This window comes from Lontra canadensis, unplaced genomic scaffold (genome assembly GCF_010015895.1).
Source record: "Lontra canadensis isolate GAN:19392208 unplaced genomic scaffold, GSC_riverotter_1.0 scaffold11, whole genome shotgun sequence".
NCBI lineage: Eukaryota > Metazoa > Chordata > Mammalia > Carnivora > Mustelidae > Lontra > Lontra canadensis.
Genome location: NW_022631005.1, coordinates 4,487,757 through 4,511,265, shown reverse-complemented (window position 1 = coordinate 4,511,265; position 23,509 = coordinate 4,487,757). Strand labels below are relative to the sequence as shown.

The 23,509-nt window shown below is 38.4% G+C and overlaps 1 protein-coding gene across 11 annotated transcripts in view; it reads left to right on the top strand.

Moving 5' to 3' along the window:
* Nucleotides 1–23,509, top strand: part of ZNF385B (zinc finger protein 385B) — a 388,138-nt gene that overhangs the window by 262,552 nt on the left and 102,077 nt on the right. Inside the window, exon 1 of one of the 11 annotated variants that reach the window (XM_032856039.1) lies at nucleotides 3,895–4,016. The exons of the other annotated variants lie outside the window; for them this stretch is intronic. The gene's annotated coding sequence lies outside the window, so the exon portion shown is untranslated. Of the gene's footprint in view, nucleotides 1–3,894; nucleotides 4,017–23,509 lie in introns of those variants that run through there. 11 annotated transcript variants of the gene reach the window in all.

Sequence of the window (23,509 nt, the reverse complement as noted above, 5' to 3'; positions counted from 1 at the left end):
CACCCTGCCACCCCATCCCTCCCACCCCTTTCCCCTCCAGCAATCTTGTTTCCTGAGATTAAGAGTCTTTTACTGTTTGTCTCCATCCCTGGTTTCACCTTGTTTCATTTTTCTCTCCCTTCCCCTATGATCCTCTGTCTTGTTTCTCAAATTCCTTATTATCAGTGAGATCATGTGATAATTGTCTTCCTCTGATTGACTTATTTTGCTTAGCATAATACCCTCAAGTTCCATCCGCATCACTGCAAATGGCAAGATTTCGGGGGTTTTGATGACTACATAGTATTCTGTTGTATATATATACAACATCTTCTTTATACATTCATCTCTTGATGGCCATCTAGGCTCTTTCCATAGTTTGGCTATTGTGGACATTGTTGTTATAAACATTGGGGTGCATGTTATAAACATTGGGGTGCACTACATTTGTATCTTTGGGGTAAATACCCAGTAGCACAATTGCTGGGTTGCACACTACCTGTATTTTCAACTTTTTGAGGAACATCCATGCTGTTTTCCAGAGTGGCTGCACCAGCTTGCATTCCCACCAACAGTGTAGGAGGGTTCCCCTTTCTCCGCATCCTCATCAACACCTGTTGTTTCCTGACTTGTTAATTTTAGCCGTTCTGACTGGTGTGAGGTGGTATTCTGTTCTAATTGCATATTTACTTTTTTGTTTCTCTACTGAGCTACAAGCTTTTGGAGAGCAGGAGCTGTGTCTTATTCAACATTGTATATGCAGGAAGTAACAGGTTGTTTGGCATATAGTAGATGCTCAGTATATATGAATGCATAAGTAGGTGGGTAGAGTGATGGGTGGTCTGATTGGCTTCCCATTCTAGCCCAGAGAGAAAAATCTATAGTTATATGTGGGTTGAGAACAATAAGTTTGAGGTTTCACTCCTGAAGTTGCCCTGATGTCATTTGTACCATTTGAGGTGCTAACCATGGAAAGAGATAAGAGGACTCAAACTATGGATGCACGTTACTCTTTTCTCGCATACTTAAATATATGTCATTTTATTTATTTAAGTATTATTTCATATTACTTTTTGAGTGAAATAAAATAATATGTGTTCATACCCATTGCTAGTAATCAACATAGGTCTTGGTACCTATGATGAACAGGACATTTTAGCATGCTGTGATGGGAAAACACAGTTTGGCTTAAATTCCAGTTCAGTTTTTTTTTTTTTTTTTAAGATACTATTTATGTATTTGTCAGAGAGAGAGTACATGAGCACAAGAAGGGGAGAACAAGTAGGGGGAAGTGGCAGAAGGAGGGAGAGAGAAAAGCAGACTCCCGGCTGAGCAGGGAGCCCGATGTAGGACTTGATCCCAGGACCCTGAGATCATGACCTGAGCCAAAGACAGACGCTTTAGTGACTGAACCACCCAGGAGTCCAGTCCGGTTCAGTTTTAATATTGAGCTTTGTAAACCTATGCATGAGTTTTAGTGTCATTGATCTTTAGTTTCTCAAATTTGTTTTGTCTTGATGATGACGTGAACTAACGCATATAAAGCACTTGGTACGCAGTGCTCTCAACAAATCTTACTTCCTTCTGCCTCTTCTCCAAACTACCTATTAGGAGTTGCATTTGACTCTGAAACAGAGCCCTGATAATAATGGCTTAAACAGATAGTTTATTTTTTCCCACACAAAATAAGTCTGGAGGTCTGTAATCTGGGGTTTGCCTGATGCCTCCACAAAGTCTTTAAGGAATGCACTGCTAAAGTATGGCCCGGATATTCCAAATGCCTTCTAGAGCACCAGTCGCCATTTCTGTGTGCCAAGCTGCAGATTTGAGGACAGAGTGAAGATGGGGATGATCTCCTTTAAGGAACCTTCCAAAATGCATTCTGATAGAGTGAGTATGCTTATAATATGTAAGTCTTTAAGACCTAGCATCTTGAATATAAAAGATAGAAATAGAGTATTTAAGAATTCATTTTGCCATTCTATACCTAAGATTATTTTACGGCCTATAAGTCCTGTGCATATGTGTGTGTGTGTGTGTGTGTATGTGTGTATGAATGTATTCCCAAATAAATTTACTATAGTTTAGTACAGAATTACACAAATGGAGCTTATCTCAGTAGCAAGAAGCACACCCGATATATTCCAACAAACAGAAACAGGAATCCTTAGAGATCAGGATTAACATCACTAGTGACAAGTCATATTGCTATCATTTATCCCTTGGTATACAGTGATGAAAAGGGCACTTTAGTTAGATATTCTTAAACAAACTCCAGTTCAATTATGAAAAAAAATTGGACACCACCAAATTGAAGGACATTCACAAAATAGCTCCTCAAACTTGTCAAGGCCATGATAACAAAGGAACAGCTGAGAAATGGTCACAGACTAAAAGGGATCAAGTAAGCTTGAGATGTAAATGTAATGTGGTAGTCTGGGACTGGATCCTGTACAGAGAAAGGAAATTAGTAAAACAAGCAAACAAACCAAAAACAAACCCCCAAAACCCAAAACCTAGTGAATCTGAATATATTCTGGATTTAGTTGATCTTACTGTGCCAATATTGGTTTCTTCATTTTCATAAATATACTCTGGTAATAAGATGCTAATATTAGAGGGAACTGAGTGAGGAGTATATGGAACTCTCTGTATCATCTTTGTAATTATTCTGTAAATTTGCAATTATTCCAAAACAAAGTTTATTTTAAAAACATGAATTACTGGGGCACATTGAAAGCCTGTCACATTCATGTGTATAGGATATTACCTACAGTAGCTGCATTCGAGTAGTCTCTGCGCAGTGGAGACTACATCTAGTGTAGTGGGGACTACACTACATCTAGTGAAGTGGGGACTTCATCTAGATTCTTTCCTCTTGTTTCCCCCAGGATCTAAAGAAGTACCTGACAGACTAGGCACTCAGTACATGTTTATTAAGTGGTGAGTGAATGCACGTATGGTTCTTTCTAAGAACAAATTTATGTGTTAATATAAGGATAACATTAGGGAAGAAAATGCATTCCAGGAAAACTGCTGATCTGTTTCTGAGTTATTGTGTTTTTTCAGTGTATTATTTTGTAAGTTATTTGAATATTCTGACTAGCCTTCCATGTCATAGTCCTGGAGAATCAGCATACTTTTTCTGTATAATTTTTTTCTAATGCAACATTTTTTGAGGAGTAGGCCCTAGAAAGGTTGGTAACTGTCAGGCATTTTATTAGAAAAATAGGGGTTTGTAGCAGTGATTCTAATTCAGCAAAACTGAAGACTTTTTATAATCCTATCAGATCAATAGATCGGGGATTAGAAAGCTGCATAATACTGATTTTCTATAAATTAGTAATTTTCTCTCTATTAGTATTAAAAAGATCTAATGGGAAAGGCATTTGATTAAAATCCCAGCTTACCACTTACCACCTGTGTGATTATAAAGAAGTTCTTTAATCTCCCTAAACCTCAATTCTTTAATAAAACTGGGGTAGTAATACCTCACAAGGTATATATGTACGATCCTCTGTTAGTGAAAATACATGATAGACTACTGTAACAAGAGCCCAAGAGCACAGGTGGATTTCACACAACAGAGGCTTGTTTCTGTCTCACCCAACGATCCAGGAATGGTATAACAGCTCTTTCGGAGGCCAGGCTCCTCCATTTTCTTGCTCAGCCACCTCTGGTCTGCATTCCCTTTTTTGCATGCTCAGCTCACCACCACATCCACACTCCAGGCCAGCAGAGGGAGGAAAGCTAGAGGAAACACACCTTGTCGTCTAAGGGAATGACCCGGAAGTTATCATTTCAACTCGCAGCTCATTGGCCAGAACTTAGTCATGTGGCCCCAGCTAGCTGCAAGAGAAGTTGAGAAATGCTTTCTTTATCTGGGAAGCGTTTGCTAAACTAATACTCCTGGTATCCTGGAGATTGGCAAGAAAACTAGTAGAGCCTGCCCTAAGCACCTGGAATAGTGCCTCACATGGAATAAATGTTCATCTAGAATCAAATCATCTGAAAGGTGATTAGTGTGAAAGGAGCAAGTAAGTGGAAATATTTTATCAATTATACTTTGCATTACTCAGATTTCAGGACAGCTCTTCCTAGAAAGCTATTTTTTCATTTGAAAACTTGTCTGTCTTCTTGTAAATTAAAACACAACTCCCAAAAGTAAGGTTTATATCATCCTAAGGAAAAGAAGCTGCAGAAGTAATAGTTCAATGTCTGCTTGTTTTTATGTGTAATGACTTCAGCTCACTACCCTTTTAGCTGAGGAAACCCTGGTTGATTGATTGAGAAATAGCTGTGCTCCGGTGAAAAAGGAAAGGTACAAAGTGAACTATGTTACTTGTTTTTAATGTAGAGATTCTTTCGTTTGTTCAGTTGTAAATTTGTTGATGAGAATTTTTCCACTATTCTTTTCATAGATTCAGTTTCAAGCTTTTGGCATTAATTTATACTTACAAACATGGGACTGCATCTTTGGAACTTGTCTTATTTTTCTATTGGTTTGGTTTGATTGTTTTCCTGAGGATATTTATTATAATCTGCTAAATTTGTACAGTTTTCTTCTAGGCAAAGCAGTTTATACTGAGTCCCCTTCATGCTAAGCTTGCCTAGGACATTCTTACATTCCTTGGGTCCTAACTGTAGATTGTCAGCAGCTCATGTGATCTGTCAGACCACACTGTCATCCAGCTGGCAGCTGGACAGGGCTCAGGTGGCCCTGCTTTTTGGTGATATTGGTAACATGAGGGGTGAACACAATACTGGCTGTATTAGCTGGCTTGGGCTGCGATAGCAAAATACTACAGACATAGACCAGGCACTTAAACAACAAATACTTATTTCTCACACTTCCAGAGACTGGGAAATCCAATATCAATGTTCCTGCCAATTCAGTTTCTGGTGAGAACTTTCTTCCTGGTTTGCAAGTAGCTCCCTTTTTTCTGTGTCCTCACATGGCAGAGAGAGAGGGTACTCTGGTATCTCTTCCCTCCTCCTTTAAGGGCATCAGCCGTATTGGATTACGGCCCCATGCATATAACCCCAGTTAACTACCATTGGAACTATCAGACCCTATCTCCGATCTATATTTACATTGGGAGTTAGGGCTTCAACATATGAATTTTGGGAGAATAAAAACTTTCAGTCATTAGCAGTGACCTCCCTTTCATTTATCATAGCACCCACAAAGTGTGAATTTTTTTTTTTCTGATTACCCTGTGCCACTCTGGACAACCTCCCTAAAATTTCTTATAGTAGATCACTCTGGGCTTCCTAAATTCTCTTTCTCTAAGGAGATACCTGGTCTAATGTCATTGTTTAGCCCCACAAAATGCCTTGGGAGTTACAAAATGTGAAGATACTACAATATAACAAAGTGATATTTGTAGAGCACTTTATAGTTTTCTTGCTTACATTATCTCTTTAATCCTCATGGCAACTCCAAAGGAATGGTTGGGATATGTTATTGGCTCTATTTTATATATTAGAAAATTGAAGTTTGGAGAAGTTCAGTAATTTCCCTAAGGTCTCAGGGCTAATAATTGATTGACACTGAGACTCCATGCCAGATCTTACAATTTCGAATTCACAGCAGACTGTATATGAGCTGGAATTTGGCTCTGGAGTCACTAAAGTCTGTCTTCTATCCAAGTTCTGTCACTTATTAACAGTAACTGGGCAGGTTACTTAACTCACTAAAATTTCTCAATCTTCTCTATGACATGGAAAGAATAGAGTCCACCTCATAGGGTACTAATGAAAATCAAATTATGTAATGCATAACAATCAGTTAGCATACACCTAGTACACAGAAAAACGTTCAGAATTTTGGTTATTATTTGAGCACACATCAAATCCTATTCCATTGAATTTAACTGTGAAACCAAATTTATACATTTTATTGGAATGAATGAAATACTATTCAAATTACATACACTATTGGCTGACCTCAAAACACTTTACAAGTTTTTAAGTGTTATAAAATTCATAATATGAGATACTAGCACCTTAATTGTCACCTGAATAACTGTCTCTGTGTGTATCTATTTATTCTTGCCTGCTCAAGCAGCAGATTAAAACAGTTAACAAGTAGCAGGTATTCAAACTCTACTGGAAGCACGCCAAGGGAATTTTTTTTATCTGGCTTTGGTTTGAGGTCATTTAGTGCTCATTAATAAAGTAAACTGAATTTGGAATTGTTGTTTTTCATTTCACACCAGTAAGCCAATAAAATGTTAATAATTATGATCAAAGGAACATTAAAGAAGCAAAGATTTAACTGCTTGAAATTTGGTATTCGGAAAAGTCCAATTACATGCAGTTGTTCTCCACATTATGCTGGATTTAATCTTTACCAAAATACATATTTTTATATTAGTCTCATTCTAAAAGCCAAGATACATGGTAATTGTCACATAGGTTATGTCAATCATAATAACTGCAAGCAACTCTCCTAATATGCCCATATTTGTTGGGTCATCTAATGTGTATGTCAGGATAAATCAATAATACATACCTAAATTTGTTTTGCACACTAGTCCTGATTCTCATATGGAGTGCTTAATTAGAGAATTTCATACATTTCTACATTTAATATGTTTATGTTTCTGTGGATATACAAGGAAGGGAATATTCTTATTCACATAATTAGTTCTAGTTAAAGTTTCATGCAGGAGGTCAAAAAAGCTTTTCTCAGATAGGAGAAACTACACCAAACCTGGAGTTAACATACTTTGGAGCAAAGGTTATTAGCAATGTAAATATCATTACCTCTGATTTGTGATCAGCCGATCAAATAGTGAAGGCCCAATGTGACTTTGAGGCTTCAGGAACACAGTCTAGTGACTTTGAAAGGTAAAAGCAGTGCTTCCCACCAGATACATGTGTTAGAAAATTCTGAACTGTCTTGATTGGGAATTAATAATATTAATGACTTGAGTTGATCCTAAGTAGTTCTCAACATCTGGGCAGAGCAATTATGAATATATAGATAAGTAAGGTGTATGGTATCATAAAATCATTTTCTTTCTGTGCCTCCTAGACAGTCTCAGTGTGACTAGTCATATGGGCAGACACCCACGCACACCTTGCAATGGTTTTGATTTGAGAAGGCAAGATAACTGTACCTACCATAACAGTTGGCTTTGTTTATAATTGTCATAGTTTGATGATTTGGTTTAAGTTGTGGTATGTACTCAGAAAGGGGAGTTACACATCACCTTGCATATATAACTCATTTACTGTCTTTGTCCCATGTTTGTTTTGTTTTCCCTATTAGATTCTGGAGAGCAGGGACCATGTCTCAGTCAGGATAAACACAGGGCCTGGCTCATAGTAGATCCTTAAGAGAAATACTTGAATGAATGAATAAATGGATTTGAGCTAAAGAGTGAGTCTATAGTACTTAAATGTGCAACACATAAATACAAACATGTATGAAGAATCTATTGCTGTGTAATGAACACATGCACCAACACACATATGTACACACACACACACACACACACACACATCCCATATTCAGAGTACTTTCATTAGTTAAGGAAAGTAATGTCTGAGGTGTCGAGCTACTAGTAACATCACATAAATATGTAATTAAATAATTAGTAATTGCCAAAGCAGAAAAATGTAATAATTTCTTAATATGAAAAGTGGACATAAGTTAGTTTATAAACATTATGAGAATTAAGTATACCAGCCCAAGAAAACTTACAGAAATTCAAGAACACTAACATTTTTTCATGGCCATGAGTTGTTTGGTGTGTGTGTATGTTTTTGTTGTTGTTTTGGGGGTTTTTTGTTTTTTGTTTCTAACAAAGACAGTCAGTATAGGCCATGAAGCAACTATTTTATTCATCATTTCTTTACTGCGGGCCTAACAAGTATTCATATTAGTAATTTACTAAAAATACTGAAATGTAATTATCTAAATATTTGTTAAAAAGCAATTATAGTTTTTTTCTAATAAGAAGTTACACAACTTACAAGGTTGTTTTTTTTTAAGACTTTATTTATTTATTTGACAGACAGAAATCACAAGTAGGCAGAGAAGCAGGCAGAGAGAGAGAGAGAGAGGAGGAAGCAGGTTCTCCGCTGAGCAGAGAGCCCGACCTGGGGCTCGATCCCAGGACCCTGTGCCCCACAAGGTTTTAATAAACCCTTACATTAACCTGACTTTTTTCCCTCAAGATCAGTAGTTACAAAAGAGCACAGGTCTAGTTGCCACATTTTCTATTAGAAATATACTGACAGGGGCGCCTGGGTGGCTCAGTGGGTTAAGGTCTCTGCCTTCGGCTTGGGTCATGTTCCTAGGGTGCTGGGATCGAGCCTCGTGTCGGGCTCTCTGCTCAGCAGAGAACCTGCTTCCTCCTCCTCTCTCTCTGTCTACTTGTGATCTCTATCTGTCAAATAAATAAATAAAATCTTTTAAAAAAAAAAAAGAAAGAAAGAAATATACTGACATATACAGGCAAGTTTTCTGGTTAAAGTAGATACCGGCTCTATATAATTAGAGAATTATAATAAATGGTCTTACAGATAGAAAGGATCTATATTTATGGATAATTTTGTCACTTGTTATTAGAGAAACTTTACGTTTCACCATGAGATTTTATGTCTGATATATAACCAACTTTATATTATCTACTCTAATTAGAACTAGAAGTTGCTTAAAATGGAAAAAAGGAAATTATTCCAAGATCTCATCTGAGGAGGCAGCTTTGGCTTATTTCCCCACTAATATTGGCCTTAAAAAACAAGATCCCTCCAATCCAACTGGACTTAGGATAGCCTGCTTTTTGTCTCATGGAGTATTCTGAAGGTCTCAAAGAATGTCTTAGTTTTTACTCTAGAAGCCCAATGGTATAGGACTTCTCCTCCATATCATAATTGCATATTTGCAGGTGATGATTACTCCCTACTGCCTCATGTATTTTTATATACAGTTTTCTCCTTGGTTCTTTATTCTCATATGAAGAATGCTTAACACCATCTGTTAAGAGCTTTTTCTCAAACCCTCTCCCCTAGCAAAAGGACCTGACTTTAACACAACACACTTAATTATTAATACCTCAATCAGGAAGGCAAACATACTAGTGCAGCAGAGATTACCAGAACAAGACAGTCCATTGAATTTACTCTGTATTTGTTGAACTGCCTGAGTTTTTTAATTCCATCATGAATATGGAATTAGAAACTGGGCTCTAAACACCTCCTACCTCTTGCCCTCTTCCCTGAATTATAACTTTGTTAATATGAGCATCTCTTTGCCACCAATTTTTTCCAATTTTATTATAGAATAAAAGAGTCATTATGTTTGAATTTGGTGATGGTTAAATAAATGTTTGTCTAGAACACAAAATGAATTGTGTTCATAAATGTATATAGACATTTACAACATAATGGACACAGTCGTATGGAATGCAGGTGTTATATAGGAACACGGTGAAGGAACACTTCACCCAGTCTGAGAGGGTCAGAGAGAGACTTTCTCAGAGATTGCATAGAAGGAGGCAGATCAAGTGGGAGAGGAGAGAAAAGGGTCAGTAGGAGAAAATCACAAAGGTGTGAAAGAACATGGCATGTACAGGGAACTATAAACAGATGTGTGTTGTTAATATAATGTTTGAGACAGGGATGGTGAGAAATGAAGCTCACGGAGTAGTTAGGGGTTTAATCTTGGAGGACCATGTAAGCCATATTAGTATAAATTCGATGGTGAAGGCAAAGCTCCCAATGGTCTCATTTGTGCCGCATTCCCAACATTGTACATTGATCTGACACACAGGCCTGGTCCTTAGCAGATATTATTTGGGTGGATGAAATGAAATAGAATGAAAAAAAGGCTTTAAGCAGAAGATGTGTGTGAATCAAATTGGATTTTTTGATAAATTGTTTTAGCAGCCACCTGAGAGACAGATCCAAGGAGAATAAAAGTGGAGTAAAGGAGACCAATGATGATGGGAAACAATGAGAATCTGAAGGAGGGCAGCGGGATTCACAGATTCACAGGGATGAATCTGAGATGTATCAGAAGATTAAGCCTGTAGGACCTGGTGATTTTGTGGCTCTCTGGCTGTGAGAAGAAAAGGAGTGGTAGGAGGCATGTGTTATGGTGGTTGCCATCATTTAATCTAAAGAACATAAGGAGAAGAGTTGTTTAGAGGAAGAATCAAGTTCAAGTGTTCCTGAAGACTTTAGAATTTAAATATCTTTCAACTTTTGTTTTAAAAATGAACCCATGGAGAAATTCTAACAGGTTTTCAATGAAAATCTTCTAGAATTTCAAATTTTTAAATATCCCGTGGGTATTATATTAGCATTAAAAAATTTTGATAACACCAAAACATTTTGCTATAATTAATTACCACATATTCTTCACACAAAATTTTGGGTAGAGAGAGACATGTATTAATAGTTCATTCTTTCCTCCTTTTAGCTTTCCCTTTCTCCCACCCTCTTCCTCTGAGTTGAGCATTCTACAGTGAAGAGGGGTTGGAATCAGCTTGCACATGGAGCTTCTCTCAGAGTGCCCTTTGAAAGCTTCTCCACTTCGCACAGGAAAGGAGCAATGCTTCGAGGCCAAGGAGAACTCCAAATAAACAGTATTTCTACTTCTGTTTCTCAATCTGGTTTTAACATTTGGTGAGGGGCTGAAAACAAATCCAACAGAACAAAGGGCTCCCCTTCATTTGAACCTGGCGTTCAAATAACATTAAATTTAATTTATATTCAGATGGTTAAAAATATTATTAAAATATGTAATTCTTGTACACTGAAGATTTATAAGAAATAGGGTTAATGTTCTTTCTTTCTCACTCTTTGGCACTGCTCTCTTCCTGTTCTAAATATATCTTTTATTATCTCGGGATATTCTTTTAGAATGAGTAACTCCATTCTCACATTTCGGAGTAAAATCTTTCAGCCCAAATGAGTTTGGTTTTAGACATGATTATGGGGGATCCAGTTGGCAATTGAATACACAGAACTGAGGCTTGGGGCAGAGGCTGGGGCTCTGAGTAGTAGTCCTTAGCAGAGACAGTGCCCTGACAGGGGTCATCTGGACAGAAGGTATAGAGGACCACCAGCAGAAAACCAGTGGTGAAACCAGAACATCAACATACACAGAAGAGTAAGAACAGGCTTTACAGTGACAGAGCAACTTGATCGGATAGGCCCTCAGGAAGCAGGGCTAAAGAGAAGTACCAGAAGGAAGGAGGCAGAGAACAAGGGAGCAGGAAGCAAACCCACTCTCTCTCATTAGCCTTGCCTCCTGAACCTGCCACCTCCACGGTCTTCCCTCTCACCCAGTTTCCCTGAACCATGAAGGAAGGTGGAAGTCCACCAGAGTTTCTCTACTTAGGTTAAGGTTTAATGCCACGTGAAGAGTAGAATTTTCTCTGTGTGCAAGTATGACATTAGATTAGCTTCTTATAGCATTGCTTCTATCTAGTTTGTTTATGGGCTTTGTGGCTTCTAATGGTCTTTTCCTGTAAGGAGCTACAATTAATTTGACTATAATGCGAGTGTTTCAATAGTCATTATTTTCGTGGTTACCCAGCCAATTTTACCGTTGTTTACTTGGGGATATTTTTTTGTTCACTGTGCTCCTTTTTCAGGATGTAACAGATAAATACTTTGCTCAGAGCCAAACAGAAATAGTTTAGATTCTGCTTCCATGGACGTTCTACTTTGTTGTTTGCGTTAAGAGAACTCCTAACAATTTTAAGAAGGATAAACAGAAAAGTCTGTTTTATTTTTCAGTGTTCGAAGTAAGGACAATGCTGCCTGTCTGATTCATATCGGTTCTGGTCTCTATTTTATCCACAGACGATGAGGCTCTGTTGCCCCCTGAACAAATAGTGGCTTAGACATGTTTCCCCCACTGTAAAATGCAGTTTACATGCAAACCCTTAGTCTTCGGAGGCATTCTCATTGTGTTAATTTTTATTTGCCCATTTCTCCTGGGGCAGGGTGTGTTTCCGATCTTAAATATCATTACAATAAAGTGATCTTAAAAATCATTCCTTTTGGTTCATAGGGATCCAAGTCTGTATAAGGATAAAATAAGATGGACCTAATAATGCTATAGCTTTTATTAAGTACATGTCAAAATTCATTATAAACCTTCTTTCTGTGGCATTTTGGTGAGGTTGTTTTGATTTTGTTTCTTTTATTTATGAAAAGACTAAGGTATAAAGAAATACAACTTTATCGAAAGCCACATATGCAATAGATGTGAATAACCTTGGTAATGTTGCTGCAACAACTTGGCTTTTTCCTCTGTGCTTGCTTAAAATATTGATAGAGCCCCTGAAAGCTTTCTCATCCATTTTTCTTTTTTTCCTTACATAGTATTGATTTCTGGTTTTTTTCACCTTAAAAATTCACACAGCACAATCGTTAAGAAGTTCAGAAGTAACTTTCTCAAATTTGGCTTTTCACCTAAATTTTAGATTTTTTTAAAAGACCTAACTGTACTACATATGATATGGCTAATAAATAATGCAGATGATGTTCATCAATATTGAGCAGAATGATACATTTCCTTTTGAAAAGTTTGTTTTCAAAACACTGAACCCATCCTTTGGGTTTTTTGCTTGTTTGGTTTTTGTTTTTGTTTTTGCTTTTTTCTGATAGCTGCTAACTTCATAAAGGATTGTTAGCATATCAGTTGATGTTTAGTCTGGCAAAATAAAAAATAAAATTGAACTTTTCTTTTATTTGAAACTAAGTACTATTTCTTAAAATTTTCTTCTGGTATAATTAATAACCCATGTGAAATTCCTGGAGATTGAGAAAAGACTACAATTCAGGTGTATGGATAAAGATTAATTTCTATCATTGATGTACTATGGAATGCATGTGTAAAGTCTGAGGAGATATGTTCAAGAAGGATGTGTCTTAGCCATTCACTAAGTAACTTTCTTCATCTTTAAAGGATCAACATTTTTTGGTTAACATCAAATATTTGAGAGCAAAATTTGACATACTGACTAACTCTGAATCCTTGCTGTAATATTTGAGACACCCCCAAATCCAACATGACTGAAAATTCTGAAACATTGTCATTTATTGAATAATCCTGGTAACTTTTATGACAGCAAAGTATTTTAAACAAATGATCTTTACAGAGGAATTATAAATGCAAGCCTCATCTAAGAAGACCCTTTCTCCTGGTTGTTGCTCGTCCACCCTTCCTCCTGATGGTGGCAGAGCACAGTGGGAAGAGGAGACCCCCAAAGTCTTAACAAGTAGGCCCTCACTCTCAGCCTCAATGTGTGGTATCCAAAGATGAAAATCAAAAGCTGTGACTTGCTCAGAAACCAAATTCCCCTTCAAGCTTTCACCTCCCCATGTGTTCCTTTTCTGCAATTGATCCCTCCATCTGCCCAGGCTGGGAGCTTCACTTTAGTCCACTGGAGGTTAGCTTCAGATCCCACCCATGATCACGTCCTACTGATTCTACCTCTTTCCTCAGTCTTCTCACTACAACCTGACCCGCAAGCAATTCATGCTAAAACTGTCCCTCCCCTGAATTGCTGTAATGCCTGTTATTTGGACTTCTTTGCACCATCTGCCCTGCCCCTCCCTGCCCCCTCTCCTCTAGCAGCAACTCTGGTATATACACATAATCCATATTTCAACCATTGATGTCCTCATATAGAAGCCTCATCACGTCATGCCCCTGTTTCCAATCTGTCTTTGACTCCCCATCACATTTAGGTCAAACCTGAGCATGTTACCATGACTTCTAAGACCTGGGTTGGTCTTGTTCCAGTTTATCTCTCCACGAACATTTCTCACCCCAGAAACATACTTTAGTCACTGCTGAAATTCTTTTAGTTCAGGGCAAGATGCTTGCTCTGGCTACAGGCTTCACCTGATGTGTAATCCCCTCTACTTAAAACAAACATGGAACCAGCTCTTCTTCATCTCCTACTTCATTCCTACCTTTTGCCCAGGTAAATCCTACTCCAGGTTTTCAGTTTAGACCTGACTTTCTCAAGGAAACCTTACTGGACACCTGGTGAAGAGTTACATTCCCTCAGCATAGTTAGTAATTCTCCGTCATCACATTTGTCATGCTGTGTTTTAAGTGCATTTATTTTTAAGCAGACCTGTCACATGAGGGCAGGGACTGAGGGTTTCTTGTCCATTGTTCTATACATAGTACCTCTATGGCTTCTAATCAGCCCTCATTACATGTTAGATAATGGATTTCATAGATCATAGGTCTATAGATCATAGATCATAGATGGGTTTGATACCAAGTCATCAGTAAAAGCAGAGTGAGGAAAATAGAAATCAAAGCAAATATGGAGCCATAGCAAAAGGATCCAAAGACCCAGAAAGCTGAGAAGGAACAGCATCAGGAGGTGGAAAAGTAGTCAGGCATGTGTTGTCTTGTCCCATGACCTGCGAGCCCTGAGACAAGGATAAAAATTGATGCCCATATATATCTATTATAAACTATTATAGTTTAAAATCAAGCTATTCGGCTGCTCAGTAAAGTATATTTCATATACTTTGACAAATACATATTCATAAAAACCTGAGAAGGCTATGTATTATTTTAGAATTCCCAGACACATCCAAAGTTCTATGCCAGAACATGGAAGCTGCAGCATGGCTTCTATTCCACCTTCTTTTTTTTTTTTTCCCCCACCCCAGCCCTGTCCTATACTACAGGCGTATGGACACCCAGTCCTGGCTGGCAAGCTCCACTTACATTCCCTAAAAACAGCCATACTGGTCCCACATGTGTATTACCTACCTCAAGGGAGAGAGAGCTGGAAAAGAGATCTATGTAGGCCGTGCAAGTAGTTCCAGGGCCATTTAGGAATGAACATATGAAATCCCAGAGACCCAGAATGTGGCTTAGAATGTGTGGGAGGAGAGCCTAGACTCCACGAGGACCAATCTCCTTGGCCTGCAGCCTGGGAAGAGGTCTGGTCAGAGAGAGTTGTGTCTAAGGGTGATCTTGCAAGCAATCGACCTGGATATATTCTGGAGCTTCTACTCCTAGAATACTACAAATGTATATCTGTGAGGGTGTAGCATTATCTAGGACTGTCTAATATTGTATTTTTTTAAAACCCATTCAAGTATATATCTTGAAGGTTGTAGACACATCTTTCCAAACTAACCTTTTGTTTTTACTTCAAGACCGTGTGATTCTCTGTTCTGTTGTGTTCTGAGAAGCAGCCTAAAAACACAGTCTTTCAAGGCAAAATAGGTTCTGAGTTGTGAGTTGGTTTAAGTTCTGAGTTGCCCATTTCCAGGCTGTGAAGCCCTGGGCCAAGTCCTTCAACTAATGAGTGGAGTTAATAAAATCTTCCTCTAGAGTTATAGCAAAAGTACATGAGGTTGAAGTCTTTAAAAGGCTCAGCTCAAGTAAATGCTCAACAGATCATAGTGCTGTCATCATCATCATAATCACTGTCATTATTTTTAGAGCTGTTATTCCTTATTGTCTGTAACTATTGCAATGACCTTGGGCAAGTCATGTCACCCCTGAGAACCTCAATTTCTTCATCCATAAAATGAGGTCTTTGGAGCAGAGGATAACTAAGATCCTGTCCAGTTAAGAGCAGGGACTTTTTGGAGTTCCTTCTTTTTCAGTTTTCATTCAACCTGAACTTGACCCCCAGACTACATTATAAATCGTTAATGGAAGTTACTACTATGCATATAATGTCACTAAGTGTTCTAGTTTAAGCAAACCTGATATTGAAAGTCTAAATCTTTTTTAAAAACTGAAGAACTCTGGATTGAATATGCAGTTTACGAAACAGAAAGATTCGTGGTAGAGTTTCTTTGCTCACTCGTTCTTCTAATACATTAAAAGCTAAATTTGATTTACAAAAAAGATATTCACTTTGCCTACAACTTTTCAGAAACATGCACAGAGATTTTTAATCTCGGTGAATCATAGAATCCTTTGAGAATTGACTAAATCTGATTCCTCTTTCCCCAAAATGAACATGGTTGCAAATACTGCACTGAATTCTTGAACGGGAGAGTCCACAGATCTTAATATAAAAATCCAAAACAAAAGCATAAAGGCAAAACAAAAACAAAGCCAGTGAAAATGGGATGCGCTGAGGATTTTGGAGGCATTTCTAAACACAGACCTCCAAACACCTGGCCTTTTCAGTTTCAGAGAAAAAAAAAGAGAGAATTAACATTTATTGAAGCCATACTCTCTGCCAGCCACCGCACCAAGCACTTTCTATGTGCTATGATGCTCTTCCCCTTGCAACCCTAAAAAAGGCAGGTATTTCTGATCAGAAAACTGTGGTTGAGAGAGTAATTCCCCCAAGTGACATCGCGAGTTAATAGTAGAAGCAAAATTTGAACTGGAGTCGGACTCTAATGTTACCACACCATAAGAAAATGCCCTAAATTCCTTCATATCTCTCCTCCAGCTCCCAAATCTTTATTTACCAAGGAATAATGGCAGAAATTGAGAGATGTGTCTTCCTGAATGAACTTCTTGCAAAGGAACACCCTAAGCCAGCTTTGTGCTGACAGCTGATCCTCCTTCCCCTCACTCCTGCTCTGGGCCATCTCCCTGGAGCTGGACTGCCCTGCAGGAGGGCTGTGCTGCTCTTGGCATGGGACGGGCGGGGCAGGCAGAGAGCTGAGGGAGGAGGGATTCTCGGTGCTGAATGTGATTCAAACGTTCTGATCCCCTACGTGCCCCAGTAAGGATTTCAGCTGACATCTGTGTAAAATAGTTGTCAGCTGAGGAGCCGAGAAGTGGCCTGTCAAACTCAGAATGCCCCATTTGCCAGGTCTCACATGAGAAAAGTGAAGACAGGTCCCACTGGGAAAAGACCTGCTTTCCAAAAGATTTATTACCTTAGGGTCAGGTTGCATAACATGTGTTCTGCCCAGTAGACACGACTCCTCCTTGATTCATTCATATTTCGCAGGGTGGCTAATTAATCTCTTTAAGAAGGAGAGACTAGATGGAGGGGAATAAATGAAGGGCCATATTGGAATTCTGTCTTGGTTCCGTAAGCTAATATTGAACTTCCTTCATAAACAGCCTGACCAAATACTGTGCAGAAATCACTGAGGTTTATACACTTTTAGACCTTATATATTGAAGGTGAGGCCTGTATCCCCATGTTCTAACCTGTCAAAATAGAATGTTCTTGGTGAGTTGGGAATAACAATCACAAATCCATTTTTGGTTTCAAGTCATTTTAAGATAGGCTGTCTTATCACCTCAGACTTCACAGTGTGTCCTAGAAAAGCATGCTGTTTTCACAGTGATATTAAAGGCACAGTGAGATTTGTATTTGATTTAGATTATCCTCATGATTTCCCACATGATATAAAGCTGCTTCATGAAGTCACTTGCTGCTAAGCATTTCAGACCTTTATGTGCCATAAAGAGAAAAACAACTGCTTGAAAGTGCTTAGGAGTAAAATGTGCATATTTAGAAGTAGCTGACATTTGATATGTAATTTTTCTTATATGCTATGTATGATGTAAGACATTCTCTACCCAGTGTGAAGACGATGCCATCTTTTTCTGTCAGGAAGGCAGCATAACGTAACGGTTAAAGTACGGACTCTGGAGCACGCCAGCCCTGCCACTTACCTGCTTTGTGATCTTGAGCAAAATACTTAAGTTTAGTGTGCCCTGTTTTCTCATTTACAGAACACAGGTAGTAGTGAGCTCCTCTCTCACTGTGTTAATTGGCAGGATTAGGTGAATTAACATAGGCATAAAGAGCTTAGAATATTGTCGACATGTCATAAATGTAATGCATTAGCCATTATTATACAAATGTGTGAAGATCAGTAAACTCCACAGTAGGTGTTAGAGGGTTCAGAGAATAAATTGGCTTATCCTTAGTTTAGGCTAAGGCTTCACCTGAGTTTATTCGTATCTCTGTATTGAGAAAGTGCTAAGTAGGATGTTTTCCATCCCTCTGTTCTCTCATATTGTCTTCGTGTTACTCAGTGATCCCGTAATATCTGTGGCAAAGAATCCTCACGTACCTGCCGACAGAATTGTGCACCACGTATCTGGTTGATTGAATAAATACCATGTCTCACATATCATACTCCTGCCAAATGTATGTCATCCCTACTGTGATAATGATAGGTCTTTATTCGAAAAAACGTTCCTGACTTCATAACAGCAACATATATAATCAGTGAATACTCATGGGAAAGAAAAGAATAATAACATGTGAGGAGCCCTTCAAATCCTTCTATGTGTAAGAAGTCTCTTCGTACTTGAAAAGGCTGGGGAAGGAAAGTCATTCATTCCTTCAAAATCTGTACCAAGTGCCTGTCGGAGGCCTAGCACTGTTCTAGAAGTGAGAAATGAGGTACCTAGAATATAGCTGTTGCTCTCATGGAGATCATATTGTAGTGACAGGAGACAGTAAACAAGTAAAAAAAGCTAGATAATTTTAGAGACAAAGAAGTAGATGGAGTAGATAAAAACAGAAGCACGTAATAGAGAAAACACGTTGTTAAAGACCTCAGCTGAGACACCATTGAATTTAGGGATGAGAGTTCCACTCTGACGGAACAGCAAAGACAAAAGCCTTGAGATAAGAATGAATTTGACATATTCAAGAAAGAGGAAAGAAGCTTGGGTCTTGGAAGGGGGAGAGGTTGGCAAGTGGAGGTGATACAAGGTGTGGTTTTGGAAGTAAGCAGGGGCTTAATTATGTGATAAATGTAGGCCATGGGAAGGAATGGAATTTATTCAGGGTGTGATGGGAAGCCATTATTGTGTTATGGGAGTAACACAATGAGATTTGTTTTTAAACAGTTTGGCTGCTATGTGGAGGCCAGGTGTAGGCGAACATAAATGTTCCCAGAAAGATCCACTCAGAGCAATTAGCTGTAGTCCAGATAGACATTGGTGGCTTGGACTAAAAAGTGGCAGTGACACGGAGAGACGTAGAAAGATTTGCAATATGTGCTAGGAGTACAGACAGGACTTGCTAGTAGTCTGGGTGTAGGTGGTGAGCAAAAGGAGAAACCAAGGAATCACATATCTTAAGGTCTTACTTAAGTCCTGCCTTCCCAGTGAAACATCTCCAGTCATTCTAACTCACTTGTCTTTCCTTTTGGTGGAGCAATTGTTTTTTTGAGCTGGTAACACCTGTAAGACACAGTTCCAAGTGTTGAGGATACATTAGTGAAGAAAACAAAGATCCCTGTCCTTGTGAGGTTGTATTCTCACCCCTGTACATCTCTCTCTGAGCCTATAATTCACACTACATTTTATGTGTCTTTGTATTAGTCTCTAAGTGTTTCAGATTTACTATTTTTGCTCTCCGGATAGTCACCTTCTCAAGGACCAAGGACCCCCATTTTCAGTTTATCGTAATGTCTAGCTCAATACTTGGGGTGGGGGGACAAAAATAACAGTGAAAATAGGTCTTTTTCATTGGTAATTTCTTGTTTATAGGCTTGTCTGCTTTAAGTAAATTTGTGAAAATCCAAAATTGCAATTCAGATAATTGGAAAGGCAATCATTTTTCCATTAAAAAGGGATTATTTACTCTCTGAAGAGTTACTTTAAAATAACAGACTCCCATAATGAATGTAATTAAAAGTTTGTTAACAGGCCATTATGTATTTGTCAGGGGATATGGGTACAGGAACTGAAGCTGGAGTATCAGGGGCCACACAGTCAATTTAAAATTAATCCAAAATGAAGATAAAGGAGCTAAATATTAGAATTGTAACTAAAAAAGAAAGTAATTTCTGATTTCTGGAAACTTAAATCAACAACTTTATAGAGACTTTCATTTTCTAAATTTATAATCAGCAATTATAAATTCATTCTTGAACCAGAGCACATTCATCCTGGCAAGGAAAAGTAATCATTTGAATATACAAGAAAATTGGCTTCTGGCTACAGCTCTTGGAGTATGTCTTAAAATATGAAGAAAAAAAATTCCTGGTTTGATGTTTCATAAGGAAGTTTGAGCACTTCATAAACACTCATAGAATATCGACTCCTTTTCATGACCCCTTTTAGTAACACTGGCATTGAGGTGTTAGTGTTCTAGCCATGACACCTGTCCTATGGGTTAATTATGCTTTTGAGCACCATCTCGGGAATACAGTGAATGTTTATGACTTTATATATATAGAACCTACTTCTGAGTTCTAGAATAACTTTAAACCTAAGGTTTAAAGAAAATACCTCATTTATAAGGGGCCTTTTAAAACTTGTTTCTGTAATTCTCATCATGTTGAAGACCCTCATAATTATCAATGGGGAAGAAAGCCTCTCACCAGGTAGCACACAGCAGCACAGTTCATGTAAGAGTGTAGATGCTGTTCCCTTTACCTCATTCATTCATTCATTCATTCAGTACATTTGTTGAGTGCCCTCTCTGGGTGAGACACCAAGCAAAAGCAGCAAATCATGTCTACTCTAACCCAGAAGATCTGATAGCTTCCTAGGGGAAAAAGACACATACACAATAGAATGTCTTAAATACTGAAAAAGAGGTATTAGTGAAATGTATTGCAGGTTCAAAGGAGAGCAAGATACTTTTTTGTGTTGGAAATAGAAAGGCTTCCTGGAAGAAATGGCATTTAAAATGCCACTTAAAGCTAGAATATGAGAGGTGACAGAAAGGCAAGAGCATCGAGGAAGCATAACCAAAGTGATAGAACTAAAAAAAAAAAAAAGAAAAAAAAAGTTGTATGTACAAGAACCAAGCAGTGCTTTGTGTGGTGAAAAGAACTGCCTAAGAAGCCAGAGACAGAAAGAAAACCATTTTGTCCTCATCCCTGAAAAATAGTTCAGTTGAGCATATCTTAGAAAGTTTCAGTTAAGTTTAAGGATGGTGATGGCTGCTGAACCAGTGTTGGAATTGTATTCTATGGCGATGATTTTGGTGATGGTAATAATAATGCTTATCATTTGCTAAATCCTTCAACCTTCTATGCACTTTAGAAAGAATTTCCATGTGTTAGTTCCTTCAGGTCTCCTCATGAGATTTGATTAGTGTTTATTTCTACTTGTCAGCTGAGAAAACGGGCTTAACAAGTCAATTAATTCACTTAATGTTGCCCAGCTGGTAAGTAGCAGAGTAGCGATTTGAACAGGTGCACAGTATTGGATTTCAGAGCCTGTAACTCACTAAGGGGAGCAATGGAAGACATTTGAACAGGGAAATGATTGATTCAAGCTATCCTTCTCAGGAACTCATTTAACCACAGGGGGATTACAGTGATTAAAGAATTATGCTAGTGAACAGCTAATGAGGACCTGAATGGAGTTAACAATAATGGGTGGGAAAAAGGATAGGAGGTGAAAGGTGTCATAAAGGTAACTAACTTGATTCAGCAAGGAAGAGGGAAAAGTCAAATAGAGTCAAGTTGTAGTCTGTATAACCAAAACTCGTGGTGCTAGGCAGCGAAATAAAGACCACGAAAGGAAGTAAGTCTCTTCTGGGCATTAGGGGAGCTGGGATGATCTAGTTCAATTTTGTATACATTCAAATTGAGATGCCAGTGGGATAATACAGGTGAGAGGAGTCCAGGAGATGTTTAGAAATATAAAAGTTGAGCTTGGAAAAGAGGTATTTAGACTTGGGATCTATTCTACTATGATACAGAGATCAAGGAGAACTGATAAAGAACTTCAAAACCATAGTTTATTAACATGGAGAGATCAGAAACCAGATTTATTAATTGAAGGGAGAGTAAAAAAAGTGAAAAAGAAATATAGGCTATGCTAAAAGGAATTAAAGGAAAAGACAGAGAAATTGGTAGATGAAGAAGCTGACAAAAATCAGGGAAGTTTTCCTTGTTTTCCTGAAGAATGAAATGATTGAAGAATGATGGTTACATACAGAGTAAGACCTTGGAATTGGTAGGGCTGCATTAACTCAAGGGCACACATGACAGGTTAACCAGGTGAGGGATGCCTAGTGCCTCTTTCATTCATTCAGTCTCTTGCCACCCCTCTAGACCACCACTTAAATGCCACCCCTCTGCTAGGCCTTTAGCTCTTCCATAGTTTCCCCCAGAGAAGCTTAAATGTTCCTTATCACATTCTCTTACCACTCTTGGTACACACATGCACCATGGACCAGTGGTTCTCAACCATTAGTATGTTTCCAATCACTGGGGGGGCTGGTTAAAACACAGATTTCTAGGTCCCACTCCCTGGGTTTATAATTCTGCAGGTCTCGGATGGAGCTTGGGAATTCGCTTTGCTAACAAGTTCTCAGGTGATGCTGATGCTTCTGGTCTAGGGACCACACTTCGTGTACTACTGAAGTAAACAAAGGACCTATGGGAGGTACAAGTAAAAGCTGTGAGAGTTTGAGGATGGACTAGTAAGCCAGGCCTGGGAATGTTCTGGAAAATACTCCAGGAATCAGGCATGATTTAAAGGCAGACAAAAAAGAATGGAATAATCTGCCTAGCTGAATCCCTACTGAATACCGAGTTTTCTTAGGAATGCTCTAGATTTTTAAATTTAGGTATAGATTTTTTAAAATAAGTTAAAAAATAGGGGTGCCTGGGTGGCTCAGTGGGCTAAAGCCTCTGCCTTGGGCTCGGGTCATGATCTCAGGGTCCTGGGATCAAGCCCTGCATTAGGCTCTCTGCTCGACAGGGAGCCTTCCTCTCTCTCTGCCTGCCTCTCTGCCTACTTGTGATCTCTGACTGTCAAATGAATAAATAAAAATCTTTAAAAATAAAATAAAATAAAATAAAATAAAAAATAAAAGTGAAAGCCACAGCAGTGACTATAAGTTGTTTTTCTTTTTTTTTTTTTTTTGAGGGGAGGGGCAGAGAGAGAGAAAATCTTAAGCAGTTTCCACACCCAGCGTGGAGTCCTATGTGGGGCCTGATCTCACCACCCTAAGACCATGACCTGAGGAGAAATCAAGAGTCTGATGCTTAACCAGCTGAGCCACACAAGTTTATTTTAATCATGAACAACATGTTATATGAGCAAGACGTGTGTAACTGCTGTTGTGGGGGGAAATAAGTATAGAGGGTGCTGTGTCCCATTTAGAATGCTACTTTGTTATTATTCATAACAACTGAGATTGCGGGGCTTGGAGTTATGAACTCATTCTAAGAGCTGGTATTGTAATTACCATTTTGATTGCTGCATCTAATTATTCTCTTAGGTTTACCTGTCCCTGATAGTTACCATGCAAATCTGACATAAGCAGATATATCAGATCTCTGAATTTGGGTGGGTGCAATTTGCTCTGTATGTCACTGAAGTGTTGGCTGTGGTTGGCAAATGTTGTTAAGTTGCACAACCAAAGGTGCAAAATCCTTCCCAACATTTAAAACATCCGTCATTTCAAGTTTCTTTCATTCAGTCAAAATTCCCACCAAGCTAACTCATCTATATCAATGGCAGTCAGCCTAGCATAAGCAAAACACCATTCAATCATAGCCATACGTGTCACATGGATCTATCAGAAACCTTCATGATCAGATGCCACTGGACAAAGAGTGAGATTAGACATATGAGTGCGTAATGTATCATTTCAGT